Here is a 17,559-nt window from a genome sequence, read left to right as displayed (position 1 = left end):
CAACCTTTTTTAGGGAAATGAGCAGAGCAGCTTCTGGGGAAACAGCATAGGTTTGGTGGGGGCAGGGAGGGGGTGGTTGGTCAAGAAAATTTTTTGTTTTAACTAATGGGAGTTAATGTTCTAGGCTGATGTAAACCATCTTGTAAAAAAAGCAGGAGAAAGACAGCTATCTTAGTATTCAAAAACTCTGTTAACTAATCTGATTTAACCTATGAAACTGCACTCTATAAAAATGAAAATTAGTAAGACATCAAGAATTTTTAAATTATATGGAATTTAATGTGCATTTATTTTATTATGACCTTATTAGAAAAATTCAGCAAAAATACATTTTAATAAATCTGTGTTTTCCAGGGAAACAATATATAATTAGCAAATTCTGCACTTAAAAACAGTCTAATGAATTATTTTAATATTTAAGTTTAAAGCAATTATCCTAGGTTAAATTTGTCAGGGGAAAAAGTATCTTGGCCAAACTCATGGGTTATATAGTTGTAGGTTACTGACAAATTTGTATGCTTGATTGTAAAAATAGAAACTATTTCCTTGGTCTTTTTCTTTAATACAATGTATGGACTTATCCGCTATTTTGTGGTTTGCTTTTGAGTTAACTGGACCTGATACAAATTCTTTCTGTGTAATTCAAAAGGTTTCTGAGCCTCATCTGTGTGTGTGTGAATGTGTAAGTAAAAGAGACAGAGACAAAGAGAGAGACATAAAGAAACAGGGGAAACAGCTGAATCCTGGCATTTACAGATGCTTACTAAAATGGTTTATTGTTATTATTGATATTCTTTCATTATCATTGTTATAACTGTTATTGTTATTTTGATGAAGTTAAGAAACCTATACACCATAGAGGAAGAATTTTATTTACACTCATGGTAATTTAAAATCAAAATAAATTCACAGCTACATATAAAACATTTTTTTTTTATATTTCAAAGAAACATATAATTGAGTCAATGAACATTATACTATTAAAGACCTCAACATTCAAAAAAGTGAGATCATGACATCAAGTCCCATAACTTCATGGCAAATAGATGAGGAAACAATGGAAACAGTGACAGACTATATTTTCTTGCACTCCAAAATCACTACAGACAGTGCCTGCAGCCATGAAATTAAAAGACACTTGTTCCTTGGAAGAAAAACTATTATAAACCTAGATGGTGTATTAGAAAGCAGAGACGTCACTATGCTGACAAAGGTCCACATAGTCAGAGCTATGGTTTTTCCAGTAGTCATGTATGGATGTGACAGTTGGACCATAAAGGAGGCTGAGCACTGAAGAACTGATGTCTTCAAACTGTGGTGTTAGAGAAGACTCTTGAGAGTCCCTTGGACAGCAAGGAGATCAAAGCAGTTAATCCTAAAGGAAATCAACCCTGACTATTCACTGGAAAGACGGATGCTAAAGCTGAAGCTCCAATACTATGGCCACCTTATGCAAAGAGTTGACTCACTGGAAAAGAACCTAATACTGGGAAAGACTGAGGGCAGGATGAGAAAGGGGCAACAGAGGATAAGACGAATGGATGGCATCATCAACTCAATGGACATGAGTTTGAGCAAACTCTGGGAGATAGTAAAGGACAGGAAAGCCTGGAGTGCTGCAGTCCATGGGGTCTAAAAGAGCTGGACATGACCGATGGACTGAGCAACATTAAAGACCTATAAAGTACCAAACTTCTGTGTGTATATAAGGACTGAAGGGAGTGTGGTGATTGGTTTTAAAATTAAGAACAGAGAATATTAAATTATCTGAGCAACACTAGAAATTTACAGTTGAGTTTTTTATTATGGCCAGTTAAGGACTGGTGGCATACAATAAGAATACAGAGAAAGCAGTAGAAGACAACAAAGTGGGAGAGAGAAAAACAAACCTGGAACCCAAAAGAAATGGCTGTATCAGGAAGCAGAAAGTGAGACAAATTGAAAAGGAACAAACAGTCAGAGAGGAGGAAAAAAAAAGGAGGGGGGTTCCCAGGGAAATGAGTTGTCCCAAAGTCACAGCTTAATTTTCCTTTGAGGTATGTTACTCTGGAAGATTAGTGATTATCATTTTCTACTCACAATTGATCTGTTTTTTCTTACTGTCTAACTCATAATGCTAGAATATTTTCTCCTAATGGGCTAACTAGTGAAGATTATGACAGAGAAATTGTTCCCTGGGTTGCAGTAGTAGTTATCAGGGCAGCTGTCTTTCCAAAGGCTGCAAATAAATTCAGCTGAAATCTAGATTTTGTCTTTGACTAAGAGTCAAATGTTTCCCATGTTTTCTTTTCCTTGTTTTCATTTAGTGAAAGCTTCTCTCTTAACCTTCACATAATCATTGGTCACTGTAGGCTGTGCTTACAGTACCTAGACTGTTCAGAGATCCCAGATTGTGCGCCAGCAGACCAGCACAGGCTGTTCCTACCAGCTGAGGTCCAGGATCACAAAGCATCAAAGGAGTTTGTTATTCGCCCTTCAAAAGCCTGTTGTGTTTGCTACTGTGAAATAATTAAAAATTAATCAAGGTGATGAAATATGAGTGTGATAAGCAGAACTGCTATCAATGAAAATTAAATTAATGCTGTGGAAAAGTGAGGAGATCATCTGTGTGTCTCAAGCTCTTGTTTTAGATTACGGAAATTACAAAATTGAACTTGTTAGTGATGCATTATTGGAAAGAAATATGATGTAGAATTCCAATCAACAGTCAGTTAATCAAAGAAAAGGTCATGACCTTACATCAAAAGACTGGGATGTGAGTGCAGATGAACTGTTTTAAGTTGAAATAGACTATTTAAGGAATGAATGTATCATTATTATAGTTCTTTTTACTAACAAACTTCTTCAATTCATTAACCTACAGGTTTTCATCATGGCAGATAAGATCATATCCACTGTGCTCATAAGCAGGGTACCATAGACAGTATTCTTGGTACATGCAAATAATCAAACAAATGGGTCTTAGAAAGTAAATTCCACATAAGTTCATCCAGAGCAAATGAAAACCTCATCACAGGTAAGTGTATGTTATTAGAATTGGTTAACACTCTCTTCTGAGACATTCGTCCTCATTAAACGTAACACGGGCTTCCCTGGTGGCTCATTTGGTAGAGTCTGCCTGCAATGTGGAGACCCAGGTTCCATCCCTGAGTGGGGGAGATTCCCTGGAGAGAAAAGGCAACCCACGCCACTCTTCTTGCCCAGAGAATCCCATGGACAGAGGAGCCTGGTGGGCTACAGTCCATGGGGCCACAAAGAGTCGGACACAACTGAGTGACTAAGACTTTCACTTTTCATTTTCTTTCAAATATAACAGGAGTTATTATGACAAACATGTTTGTCAAGTATTTTTGTACAAATCCTAGAGTTCTTAAAGGTCAATAATAAACTTGGGATTATATGAACAAATACAAGAAAACAATATTACTAACCTAAACTGTAATCAAAATGATATATCTATGATTATTTACAAAAGCTAACCACTTAGTCAGAAATTAATCTACCATAGAAATCTATGATAGGCTGTATATTTACTGATTCTTCACAGAAATATTTTTCTCAAACATTTTAAATAAGAGCAGTATAAATTTTACAAGATTTTTAACATTTGCTAAAAATGTAAATATTCAGATTCATAAAATAGTACATTTTAATAAATACCAAATAATAGGCTTCACTTTCACACTGATGTGATTATGGTTTGCAAAACTATGATCCTCAAAAGAAAACAAAACAATGTGTTAATGAGAAAAAAAAGTACACTGGTAAAATTTTAAGTAAAATAATCAAATGAAATGCATAGTTGCTGAGATCCTATTTTTAAAAAAATCCTACAAACATCTCTAAAAACAACGTGTGCTTCATTTTAACCAAGAACTGCAACCTCTACATTAAATATGCACAGTCGTGCACTTGGGCTGTACTGCCATCAAGTGCCTAAACCAATTAGTATTGAGGTTCTTGCAGCAGCTTTGAGCAGATTCTTTCAGTGTTACAAGTAGTAATTTCAGATACAGGCTAAGAGCAAACCACTTTGATCATAAACAGCTATAAGAGCATCAAAATTTAGACACGACAATAAAACCTCAAAGGTATTAATAAAACATCAAGCATCCTACCAGCTCACTGGAAGTTCATGAAGTCTGAATATGTTATTCAGCTTGTAGTCAAATTTTGCTGGACAAAGATTCTCTTTGCCTAAATCCAGGTTTGGATTTGGTTGCATATGTGTAGGAAATTCTGAATCCTAGAGAAAAAATAAAGAACTCTGTGTAAAATAGAAACTCATTGTACACATTGATACAGTCTTATTTAATATTTTATTAAAAAACAAATGCTACTATTAAATCCATCATTCTTGATTTTAGTTTTGAGAAAATATGCAATAAATATAAAATTTTAAATAAGGAATATATCTAATTGCATAAATCTAAACTGCATGCTACATGGTAAAAATTACTTGCAAACATCCCTTTACTGAATTACAATGAAACACAATATAGCATTTCTTATATATTATTGGCCTATTGTCCTTTTTCAATAAGTTTCCATCCCCAACAGTATTATTTTTATATTCCTTTTGTTCTCTATAGATGGGGAACTGAACAAATTTTAACTGGATAACAAAATAACAACATTCACTAACAATTATGGTTTTCTTTACATCTGAGGCCACTGGGATAATTTAAAGTTACTAAAGATAACGAAGAAGGCAATGGCACCCCACTCCAGTACTTTTGCCTAGAAAATCCCATAGACAGAGGAGCCTGGTAGGCTGCAGTCCAAAAGATTTCTGTCATAATCATTTTAAATTTCACATACATTAGAATCCACATCTGCCATGTATTGGTCATTTCCCTCCAAAATGATGAAAAAGATAATTTTCAGCCCCTGAGAAAGCAGTCTCTCCTCAGTGGAAAGAAGACATCCTATGAATAGCACTTGAAAGTGAAGTGTTAGTCCTTCAGTCCTGTCCGACTCTTTGTGACTGCATGGACTATAGCCCGCAGGCTCTTCTGTCCATGGAATTCTCCACGGATGAATACTGAAGTGGGTTGCCATTTCTTTCTCCAAGGGATCTTTCTGACCCAGGTATTGAACCTGGGTCTCCGGCACTGCAGGCAGACTTTTTACAAACTGAGCCACCAGATGGATGGATCAATTGTTCAACTCAACAGAAAAAGGAACTGATCAGTCCTTAACACTTTGAAATTGCCTTTAAAAGAGGGAGACACATTAGTTGTTTGTACATGCATTCATTTGTTCAAAAGGTATTTTGGAGTACTACTTTATCCCAAACATTATTCTAGGTATGGGGAATCCACTAATGAACAAAGCAGATAAAAAGACTTGCCCTGTGAAGGTTACATTGTAACAGATTATTTAATATATCCTCAGAGTTTGGAGAATTACAAAGATAATTTTAATAAATGAAGTATCTTTCTGATCACAAAGTAATATATTAATACATTCTTTTAGAAATTTTATGCATTTTATACTACTACAAAGAAAAAAATTAAACTTTTTTTACTACCAGATTAATTACTATTAGATTCCCTGGTAGCTCTGAGAATCTGTCTGAGTGATAATAATTAGTGTTATCACTTTGGTTTACAACTTATCTGTCTCTGTATCTCAATTTTTACAAAACTGGAACCATCCTCTACTATCCACCCTCCATCTTTCATTTAACATTACTGCATTTTCACAGTAGTCTATTTTGAAAGAATGCAAACACCACATTTTACTTAAAATAAGCTATATTTGTTTCCCATATGATTATCAATTCTATGAACATGGTTTTCTATCTATAAATCTCCACTTTACTGATTGCATCCTTAAAGCACAGTTTAGAAGTGTAAGTGAATAATCATCCAAAGAAAATATATTTTTTTAAAAACATGATACCCTTTCACAGATTTCTCTTTAGAATTATTACATGAATTCATACCCCTGCCAGTTTTATAATAATATATACAATGCACCATACATCTTTGTTATGGATCCACTCACACAAGTATTTATTTCTTTGGGAAATATTTATTATTGTCTATGTAAGGACAGGCATTGGCTTCAGATCTTACAATATATCAGTGACCAAAACAGACAAAATTGCCTCCCTTGTGGTGACTGCATTCAATCATGATGACACCATGAACAATAAAATAATAAATATATAAATTATAAGGTAGAAAATCTGAAAAAAATGTTGCTAATTCATATATAAAAATATTTCATTGGTGTTTCACTGATTAGATTGACTATTTTTATATTTCTTTTTGTACTTCATTTTTCATCAAGTGTGTGTATATGCCTTCTGCCCATTTCCCTATTGTTGTGATAGTACTTCATTTTAATAATATTACCTATGTTAGAAATGGAGGAAGGGTAAATTATTATGTTGGAAAATACAGAAAGGTGGTGGGAATCTGGTCTTAGTATAATTTTTTGACTACATGGAAATATCTAGAACCAGAAACTTATTATTTACAGCAATTTGTATAAGCACTGTTAAATCAATCATTAGTAAAACTAATACAATGAGGCATTTAAGAAACCTAATCAACTAATTTTAATAAAACCTAATCAACTACAACCTGTTTGATAAAACTGAGAAGAATATAGGGAAAGATTTACAAGAGCAGTGAAGGCATAATAATAGCAATCCTATCTCAGTATAGATATGGAGAATCCCATGGACTGAGGAGCCTGGTGGGCTGCCGTCTATGGGGTCCAACAGAGTCAGACACGACTGAAGCGACTTGGCAGCAGCAGCAGCAGCAGAGGCAAAACATAAGATACTTTATAACCCAGGCTGTATACTGAAACATTCCAGGAGACAATAGCAGGCAGGAAACAATCAATCAGCAGGGAGGATCAGAGAGGTAAACCTTGGATAAATAAATACAGACAATGCATAGAGGATCAGATCAGATCAGATCAGATCAATGGCTCAGTCGTGTTCAACTCTGCAACCCCATGAATCGCAGCATGCCAGGCCTCCCTGTCCATCACCAACTCCTGGAATTCACTCAAACTCACGTCCATCGAGTTAGCGATGCCATCCAGCCATCTCATCCTCTGTCGTCCCCTTCTCCTCCTGCCCCCAATCCCTCCCAGCATCAGACTCTTTTCTAATGAGTCAACTCTTCGCATGAGGTGGCCAAAGTACTGGAGTTTCAGCTTTAGCGTCATTCCTTCCAAAGAAATCCCAGGGCTGATCTCCTTCAGAATGGACTGCTTGGATCTCCTTGCAGTCCAAGGGACTTTCAGGAGTCTTATCCAACACCACAGTTCAAAAGCATCAATTCTTCGGCGCTCAGCCTTCTTCACAGTCCAACTCTCACATCCATACATGACCACAGGAAAAACCACAGCCTTGACTAGACGAACCTCTGTTGGCAAAGTAATGTCTCTGCTTTTGAATATGCTATCTAGGTTGGTCATAACTTTCCTTCCAAGGAGTAAGCGTCTTTTAATTTCATGGCTGCAGTCACCATCTGCAGTGATTTTGGAGCCCAAAAAAATAAAGTCTGACACTGTTTCCACTGTTTCCCCATCTATTTCCCATGAAGTGATGGGAACAGATCCCATGATCTTCGTTTTCTGAATGTTGAGCTTTAAGCCAACTTTTTCACTCTCCTCTTTCACTTTCATCAAGAGGCTTTTGAGTTCCTCTTCACTTTCTGCCATAAGGGTGGTGTCATCTGCATATCTGAGGGTATTGATATTTCTCCCAGCAATCTTGATTCCAGTTTGTGTTTCTTCCAGTCCAGCGTTTCTCATGATGTACTCTGCATATAAGTTAAATAAGCAGGGTGACAATATACAGCCTTGACGAACTCCTTTTCCTATTTGGAACCAGTCTGTTGTTCCATGAATGAAAATAAATCTTAAAACTATTTGAAATTATATGACTATTGTCCTTCCTTTGTATTGACAAGGTACAACTGGAGGGCAAAGCTAAACTGTCAGTAATGGGCCTTGGTAGGTCAATGGTTCTCAACTCAGTTCATGTTGAAATCACCATGTAGCTTTTTAAAAAATACCAATATCACCAAACCAGACCAATTAAGTAATAATGCCTGAAAGTGAGGCTCTGACATCGGTATTTATGTTAAAGCTCTCCATGTGAAAAAAAGTAGTGATTGATAATTGTGACTTTTCCTCACAATTCAGTTTCACCACATACTAGTATGTGAATTTATTCAAGCTACTCACCAAGCTTTCTAAGCTGTATTTTCCCACATGTAAAATACAACCAAAATCACACTGAATTCATTGACTTGAGGATTAAGTGAGTTAATCTTTGTAGAGCACCAATCACATGCTTGCCATCTAATAAATCCTTAATAAACATTAGCTATTTTTGTGTTTATTTTTATTATTGCTGCAATTAGTGGCACATGTTAGTCTCAACTGGTGAGTAAATTCATTGAGTTATTTCATACTTTACTTATTTATTATAAAACACTTTCTCTTAATCAAATCAAAGGTTTAATTTCTTCTGGTATGCTGATTACAGAATAGTTTACTGTGATCCAACCTGTCAGAATTCAGTCCCATATCTGGTTAACTGCTGGCTATCTCTCTTTGACCCGGAATCAATAATAAATGGAGTTCTCTTGCTTCACTGACCAGCCAGTTGGGATTAACACAGCCTTGCTGCTTATATTCACAGGATGAAAGACCAGATGGGTAACTTTCTCTTCACTTCAGTGATATATCAGTTAGGTATCCCCTGTATCTATCCTGATTCGGAAGTCAATTATCTATTTGGCCTCCTTCCACATGAGTCTCTTGGGTACCAAGGCTCTGTGTCTATGCCATTTAACTTCTGTCTGCTTCTCTGTCTTGTTTAATGCTTTCCATTGATAACCCACAACAATCTTGAATCTGAAGCTCAAAATTATTCACTCAGGCATTCACTTAAAACATTTGAGTGTTTACTTCATGTCAGGCATTAGTTTAATTTTACCAGACCACAAATATAAGTAGAATACACTCCTTCCCTTACAAGGACTCAGTCTCAAGAAGGAATAGTATAAATGAAAAGGACAGCTAGATTAGAAATATGTAGACAATATTAAGGTGAAGAAATATGCAATAAGAGTATAGGAATGAAGTAGATAAAGTTATCATATTCATATATTGTGATTTACATTGATAGACATTAGAGATAAATAGGTAATATGTATAAAGCTAAATGGGAAAAGGGAATTATAAAGAGATCATATAAATATAAATGTACTACAGTTATAAAGTAGTAATGTTCATTATATCTTCTGTATATATACAAAGATAGATATACAAAAGAAAAGATATAAAAGATATAAAAGAAAAGATATAAAAGATATATATATATATCTTTTATAAGATATATATATAAAGATGTAAAGATATAAAGATATAAAAGAAAAACATTTCATTAAATCTAGCAACAATAAAACACACTTACCTCGTAGAACGCTAATACAAAACTCAGTAAATCTCAAGAAAAACATACTTTATTCAGAGATATAAAACAGGGATTGATTTAATATAGATATCCCACGGACTCAGGAAGTCTATTAACAAAGTTCTTGAGAAGTTTGATTTAAATATTTAATATATTTCAAATAAAAACTTTACTGCGAATTTTGAGGAGCCTTAGAAAATCATTCTAAAATTAATCTGGAAGAACAAACCAGACAATATTGTTTTGACATTTATAATATCTCCATTTTACACTTGAGAAGACAAACTCATAGTAATTAATCCAAATACAAGCAACCAGTCTAACTCAGTTCAGTTCAGTCACTCAGTTGTGTCTGTCTCTTTGCAACCCCATGGACTGCAGCACTCCAGGCTTTCCTGTCCATCACCAACTCCCGGAGCTTGATCAAACTCAAGTCCATCGAGTCAGTAATGCCATACAACCATCTCATCCTCTGTTGTCCCCTTTCCTCCTGTCTTCAATCTTTCCCAGCATCAGGGTCTTTTCAAATGTGTCAGCTCAGCTTCAGCATCAGTCCTTCCAATGAATATTCAGGACTGACTTGCTTTAGGATGGACTGGTTGGATCTCCTTGCTGTCCAAGGTACTCTCAAGAGTCTTCTCCAACACCACAGTTCAAAAGCATCAATTCTTCGGTGCTCAGCTTTCTTTATAGTCCAACTCTCATATCCATACAGGACAACTGGAAAAATAATAGCCTTGACTAGATAGATCTTTGTTGGCAAAGAAATGTCTCTGCTTTTTAATATGCTGTCTAGGTTGGTATAACTTTTCTTCCAAGCAGCAAGCGTCTTTAAATTTCATGGCTGCAGTCACCATCTGCAGTGATTCTGGAGCCCCCCAAAATAAACACTGTCAAGATGCCATGATCTTAGTTTTCTGAATGTTGAGCTTTAAGACAGATTTTTCACTCTTCTCTTTCACTTTCATCAAGAGGCTCTTTAGTTGTTCTTCACGTTCTACCATAAGGGTAGTGTCATCTGCATATCTGAGGTTATTGATGTTTCTACTGACAATCTTAATTCAAGCTTGTGCTTCATCCAGCCAAGCATTTTTCATGATGTACTCTGCATATGTTAAATAAGCAGTGTGACAATATACAGCCTTGATGTACTCCTTTCCTGATTTGGAACCAGTCTGTTTTTCCATGTCCAGTTCTAATTGTTGCTTCTTGACCTACATGCAGATTTCTCAGGAGGCATGTCAGGTGGTCTGGTATTCCTATATCTTGAAAATTTTCCACACTTTTTTGTGATCCATACAGTCAAAGGCTTTGGCATAGTCAATAAAGCAGAAGTAGACAATTTTCTGGATCTATCTTGCTTTTTTGATGATCCAACGGACGTTGGCAATTTGATATCTGGTTCCGCTGCCTTTTCTAAATCCAGCTTGAACATCTGGAAGTTCATGATTCACGTACCATTGAAGCCTGGCTTGGAGAATTTTGAGCATTACTTTGTGAGCCTGTGAGATGAGTGTAATTATGTGGTAGTTTGAGCATTCTTTGGCATCTGAACTTTTTCAGTCCTGTGGCTACTGCTGAGTTTCTCAAATTTGCTGGCATATTGACTGCAGCACTTTCACAGCATCATCTTTTAGGATCTGAAATAACTCAACTGGAATTCCATCAGCTCCACTAGCTTTGTTCGTCTTGATGCTTCCTAAGGCCCACTTGACTTTACATTCCAGGATGTCTGGCTCTACGTGAGTGATCACACCATCGTGATTATCTGGGTCATGAAGATCTTTTTTGTACAGTTCTTCTGTGTATTCTTGCCACGTCTTCTTAATATCTTCTGCTTCTGTTACATCCATACCATTCTGTCCTTTATTGTGCCCATCTTTGCATGAAAATATCTCTTGGTATCTCTAATTTTCTTGAAGAGATCTCTAGTCTTGCCCGTTCTGTTGTTTTCCTCTATTTCTTTGCACTGATCACTGAGGAAGGCTTTCTTATCTCTCCTTGCTATTCTTTGGAACTCTGCATTCTAATGGGTATATCTTTACTTTTCTCCTTTGCCTTTAGCTTCTCTTCTTTTCATAGCTATTTGTAAGGCCTCCTCAGACAACCTTTTTGCATTTCTTTTTCATGGGGATGATCTTGATCACTGCCTACTGTACAAGGCCACAAACCTCCATCCATAGTTCATCAGGCACTCTATCAGATCTAATCCCTTGAATCTATTTCTCACTTCCACTGTATAATCATAAGGAATTTGATTTAGGTCATACCTGAATGGTTAGTGGTTTTCCCTACTTTCTTCAATTTAAAAGTCTTAATTTTGCCATAAGGAGTTCATGATCTGAGCCACAGCCAGATTCCAGTCTTGTCTTTGCTGACTATATAGAGCTTCTCCATCTTTGGCTACAAAGAATATAATCAATCTGATTTCAGTGTTGACCATCCTGTGATGTCCATGTGTAGAGTTTTCTCTTGTGTTGTTGGAAGAGGGTGTTTGCTATGACCAGTGTATTCTCTTGGCATAACTCTATTAGTTAGCCTTTGCCCTGCTTCATTCTGCACTCCAAGGCCAAATTTGCCCCTTACTCCAACTATTTATTGACTCCTTACTTTTGCATTACAGCCCCCTATAATGAAAAGGATATCTTTTTTGGGTGTTAGTTCTAGAAAGTCTTGTAGGTCTTCATAGAACTGTTCAACTGCAGCTTCTTCAGCATTACTGGTCAGGACATAGACTTGGATTACCATGATATTGAATGGTTAGCCTTGGACACGAACAGAGATCATTCTGCCGTTTTGGGGACTGCATCCAAGTACTACTGCATTTTGGAGTCTTTTGTTGACTATGATGGCTACTCCATTTCATTCTTGCCCACAGTAGTAGACATAATGTTCTACCTCTAAATATCTCCAAATCTAACAAGTTTTCAACTATTACAAAATGATGACTAAGCAAGAATGGATATTTCCTTAATCTTTCAATTATCAAATTGAGTAAAGTTATAAGATTTTTAATGTAATAATGCAAACTGTTGGATAAGATATGGAAAATATTTCTTCACTTGGAATGACTATAAACTGACTTGACATTTTCAAAGAAATATCAATCAAAATAAAAACTGACTTGGCAATTCCATAGCTAGGAATTTGTCTTATGGATAATCTCTCAATGTTTCACCAAATTATATACACAAGCTTTCTTTTTCATTTGTGTTTTTTGTTTTTGTGGTTTGCTTTTATTTTCTAATATGCTGCATTTCCTACAATTTTAGATATAAAGGACAACTTAATTGTGCATCAATACCTTGATTTATTGTAAAAATTATGGTACTATTCTGCTATACCATCTTTAAATAGACTGAAGTACATCCAGTACTGTTATAACCCTAGGGCCCAGTTGTTAAAATACTGAAAAATATTTGTACTACTTGGAAAATAGCCACTATCCAAAGCATATACTCTATATTCCTGTTACAGCCACACTTTATCTACTTCTTTGGGTACATCCCCTGACCCAATTTATTTATAATATTGCCCTAATTATGGTGATTTTTGCCACACCTGGGGCTCCCGGACCATTCTCCCATCCTACATCCAGCATCTATTCTGATTGGTCAGTTCTCATGCTCTAATGTTGACTTGTCAAACACTTTGAATATCACTCTAAATTTATATGTATTTATGCAAAATTAACTCTATATTACTAACTTAAAAATGTATAGAATGGCATATTAAAATCATTCCATTTTTATAAAATAAACAAAGGATCTACAGGTAAGGACTAATGGATTGTGATACATTTTTTAGAGAGAGAAAACAAGAATCTTAACAGTGGTCATGAGGAGGAGATCAAGATGAAAGAGCAGGAAAATGTGGAGCTCACCAACCCCCATGCATGCATGCATGCTAAGTCGCTTCGGTCGTGTCCAACTCTGTGCGACCCTATGGACAGCAGCCCACCAGGCTCCTCTGTGCACAGGATTCTCTAGGCAAGGATATTGGAGTGGGTTGCCAATTCCTTCTCCAATGCATGAAAGTGAAAAGTGAAAGTGAAGTCGCTTCAGTCATGTCCAACTCTTAGCAACCCCACGGACTGCAGCCTACCAGTGGGTTGCCATTGCCTTCTCCAACCCACATAAACACATCCAAAATTCAACAACATGGAACAATTCTCACTGAAAACAGAGACTGGAAGAAGACCCACAAGTAGGCAGGCAGAAAGGGAACAGAAGCAATTAGACTGGCACTGAGCCCCTAGGAGGGGACACAGAAGAGGAGTGGGACTACATGGGCTGGACAACCCTTCCTAGGGGGTGGGCAGTTGAATCCCCATCTAGGGTGTATGACACCAAGATACACTTAGCTGGTTTGAAAACCAGTGGGACTGACAATGGAGCTGTAAGAAAGTTAGACTCTGCTTGTGAAGAGTGCACACATGCTTGTTTGGTCCCAAAACAAGGCAAAGGAAGCAGACTGAAACTGCCCAGTGGTCAATTTCCCCACAACTGTCCCAGCATGCTTGGTGGGAATCTAAATTTCCATAGTCACTATGGAAAATATTTTGGGGAGGTTCCTTGAAAAATTGAAAATAGAACAACCATATGATCTAGAATTTCTACTATGGGGTATATATTTGATGAAAACAAAAATATTTTCAAAAGATACCTGCACTCCCATGTTTATAATAGCATTATTTGCAATAGTCAGGATATGAAAACAACTTAATTGCCCAGCAACAGATGAATGAATAAAAAATATGTGGTAGGCTTCCCTGGTGGCTCAGATGGTAAAGAATCTATCTGCAATGCAAGAGGACCTGGGTTCAATCCCTGGTTTGGGAAGATCCCCTTGAGAATTGAATGCAATCCTACTGCTAATATTCTTACCTAGAGAGTTCCATGGACTGATGAACCTGGCAGGCAACAGTCCATGGGATCACAAAAAGTCAATCATATACAACTGAGTGATTAACAATGAAATATTGCTTGGTCATAAAGAAGAATGAACTATTTCCATAAAAATGAATGACATATTTGAAACAACATAGATGGGCCCAGATGTTGTTATGCTTAGTGAAATAAGTCAGATAGGTAAAGAAATATACTGTATTATCATTTATATGTGGAATCTAAAAAATGAAACAGATGAATAAGGTAAAACAGAAACAGATGTACCTATACAGAACAAACTAGTGGTTACCAGTGGGGAGAGGAAAAGGTAGAAGGGAAAGACAGGGTTGAAGATTAAGAGACATAAACAACAGTATAAAATAAATAAGCTATAAAGATGTATTATACAGTATAGGGGATATAGCCAATATTTTATAATAACTTTAAATGGAGTATAATATATAAAAATATTTAATCACTGCTATGTACCTGAAACCAATATAATATTATAAATGAACTAGATTTCAATAAAAATATAAAAAATTTTAAAAAGGGGAAGTAGCTGTGGATGTTCACCGCAGCGCTATTTATAAGATGTGGCAGCTAAGATATGGTGGTGGTGGCTGCTGCTGTGGTTCAGTCACTAATGGTTTGTCTCTGAGACACTGTGAACTATAGCCCACCAGGCTCCTCTGTCCGTAGGATTTCCCGGGCAAGAACACTGGAGTGAGCTGACATTTCCTTGCTAAGACATGGAAGCAACCTAAATGTCCATCAATGGGCAAATGTATAAAGAAAATATGGTATATACATACATGCAATGGAATATTAATCAACCATAAAAAAAATGAAATAATGCCATTTGTAGCAATAAGAATACATCTAGAGATCATCATATTAAGTGACCTAAGTCAGAAGTAAGTGAGACAAATATCATATGATAACACTTATACATGGAATCTTAAAAAAATAATACAAATGAACTTATTTACAAAACAGAAATAAACTCACAGACACAGAAAAGAAACTTAAAATTACCAAAGGGTAAAGCAGAGAGAGGAATAAATTGGGAATTTGGGATTAACAGATTTATACTTCTATGTATAAAAGAGATAAGCAACAGAGACCTACTGTATAGTACAGGGAACTATATTCAGTATCTTGTAATAACCTATAATGGAAAAAAGTCTGAAAAAGAACATATCTGAATCAGTTTGCTGTATACTTGAAACACTTGTATATACTATACTTCAATTTAAAAAATGAAAAAATTATATTAAAAAAACAATAAAACATTGAAAAAAATTAAAAATAAAATAGGAAGAAGCAGGCAGAAGGCTCAGGATCAGCAAATGGGATGGGATGATGGAAACAGAGTCTACAGTGATGTCCTTTGAAGTTGAAGGAAGGGACCATGTTCCACGCAATCTAAGTAGCCTCTGTTTGCAGCTAGAAAAGTCTAGGAAAGGATTCTCCCCTAAGGCCGCCAGAAGAAAGCCAGCCCTGACACCTTGATTTCAGACGTCTGCCTTCCAGAACGGTGACTTAATAAATGTTGTTTTAGCCGAAAAAAAAATAGTTGTCATCAATGGATGTAGTAAATTAGAAAAGACCCTGAATGCTCGGAAAGATTGAGGGCAGGAGGAGAAGGGGACGACAGAGGATGCAAAGGCTGGTTGGCATCACCAACTCAATGGACATGAGTTTGAGCAAACTCCAGAGATGGTAAAGGACAGGGAAGCCTGGCATGCTACAGTCCACATGGTCGCAAAGAACAAAATAACAACAGAGATCAGAGCAAAGGGAAAATAATTAATTACTTTTAATATTATACCTTTCTTTACTGTTTGAATATTTTATCACATGAATAGTATTTTCTTAATTTTTCAAATAAAGTAATATATATAAAGAATCTATCTAGTCTACACATATTAAATGCCCTCAAACTTGTGACTAGTACTTTCAAACCACGGCTCAACTGGATATGATATAGTTAAAACCTTAGATTTTAAAAGACTGTTCAAATAAAACAAGTCTGGTTAATATAGCAGAGACTATTAAGAGTTCTTTTACATTTCCCTACCTCCCTTACAGTTAAACTGAGTTAAAGTTACAGGGTTCTGAAAAACAGGATGTAAGTAGAAATAATGTAAGTTGTTTCTAGTCCTAGCTTTTAAACATCCCAACATAGTTCCAGATTTTGTAGTCACCAGATGGATGCCAGTATACATGAGTCACTAAATGGAAGACAGCTATGCAGAGGCATGACACTACCCACAGTTAGTATGAACCTTAGTTGTAAAAAGCACTTTGGGTTTGGGGTCTTACCTCTTGTAGTAGCTAATGTTGCTTACACTGACTAGTACAGATGAAAATTATGATGCTTAATTATGTGCCTACAACTGCAGGCACATAATTAAGGTGGTAAAGCATCACCTGCAATGCAGGAGACGGGCTAGGTTCGATCCCTGGGTAGGGAAGATCCTTTGGAGAAGGAAATGGCAACCCATTCCAGTACTCTTGCCTGGAGAATTCCATGAACAGAGGAGCCTGGTAGGCTATATATAGTCCATGGGGTCGCAAAGAGTCAGACACGACTGAGCAACTAACACACACAATTATTTGCCATTTGTATTAATTTTAAAAACTACAAGGTTAAAGGATGAATGTTTGCAAGTAGACATGGCATTAAATGAACACTGCTGTAAAACAAATTTTAATGTGATTTTTTTCTCTCCCTCTCCTAAATTCCTATGTTGAGAGGAATTTACCAGAAAAAGGGAAATTTTGTTCAGGCTTCTGTGTCCTCATTATTTCATTCATCACTCAAGTAGTCCATTGCCTGCTGACAAACTTCACACATCACTACCTAGGAATGATTGACAGCTGACATTATCTGCAAGACTTGATTGAGCTAATTGACATTCACAGTCTGAGCATAAAAATGAGAGTGAGGGAAAGTCTTCCTCTTTACTTCTGTGTTCTTGCTTGACCTTCATCTGTGTTTGCATTGTGTGACTTTAGATTGTAGAGATTATACTTGCAAAATGTTTTCACAAGTATTTAGGCATTTTTAGGAATACTCCTAAAACTAATAATTCTTTAAAGTTTCTTCTGTATATGATTATATCAAGCAAATAGTTCTTCTGTATTTAAAAGCTATGCCTGAGTCAGTCTTTACTTTGACCCACATCAAATTAGGCTAAAGTAAAA

The 17,559-nt window shown here is 36.2% G+C and overlaps 1 long non-coding RNA gene across 2 annotated transcripts in view; it reads right to left on the bottom strand.

The window, feature by feature from the left end:
* The window catches only part of LOC129646730 (uncharacterized), a 124,190-nt gene that overhangs the window by 74,005 nt on the left and 32,626 nt on the right, over positions 1 to 17,559 (bottom strand). For both annotated transcript variants that reach the window (XR_008712146.1, XR_008712145.1), the window contains exon 2: positions 4,119 to 4,246. This is a non-coding gene — a long non-coding RNA (uncharacterized LOC129646730). The remainder of the gene's footprint in view (positions 1 to 4,118; positions 4,247 to 17,559) is intronic.

Source organism: Bubalus kerabau, chromosome 3 (genome assembly GCF_029407905.1).
Source record: "Bubalus kerabau isolate K-KA32 ecotype Philippines breed swamp buffalo chromosome 3, PCC_UOA_SB_1v2, whole genome shotgun sequence".
Taxonomy (NCBI): Eukaryota; Metazoa; Chordata; class Mammalia; order Artiodactyla; family Bovidae; genus Bubalus; species Bubalus kerabau.
The sequence above is the reverse complement of the archived record's forward strand: the minus strand, read 5'-3'. Positions and strand labels throughout refer to the sequence as shown.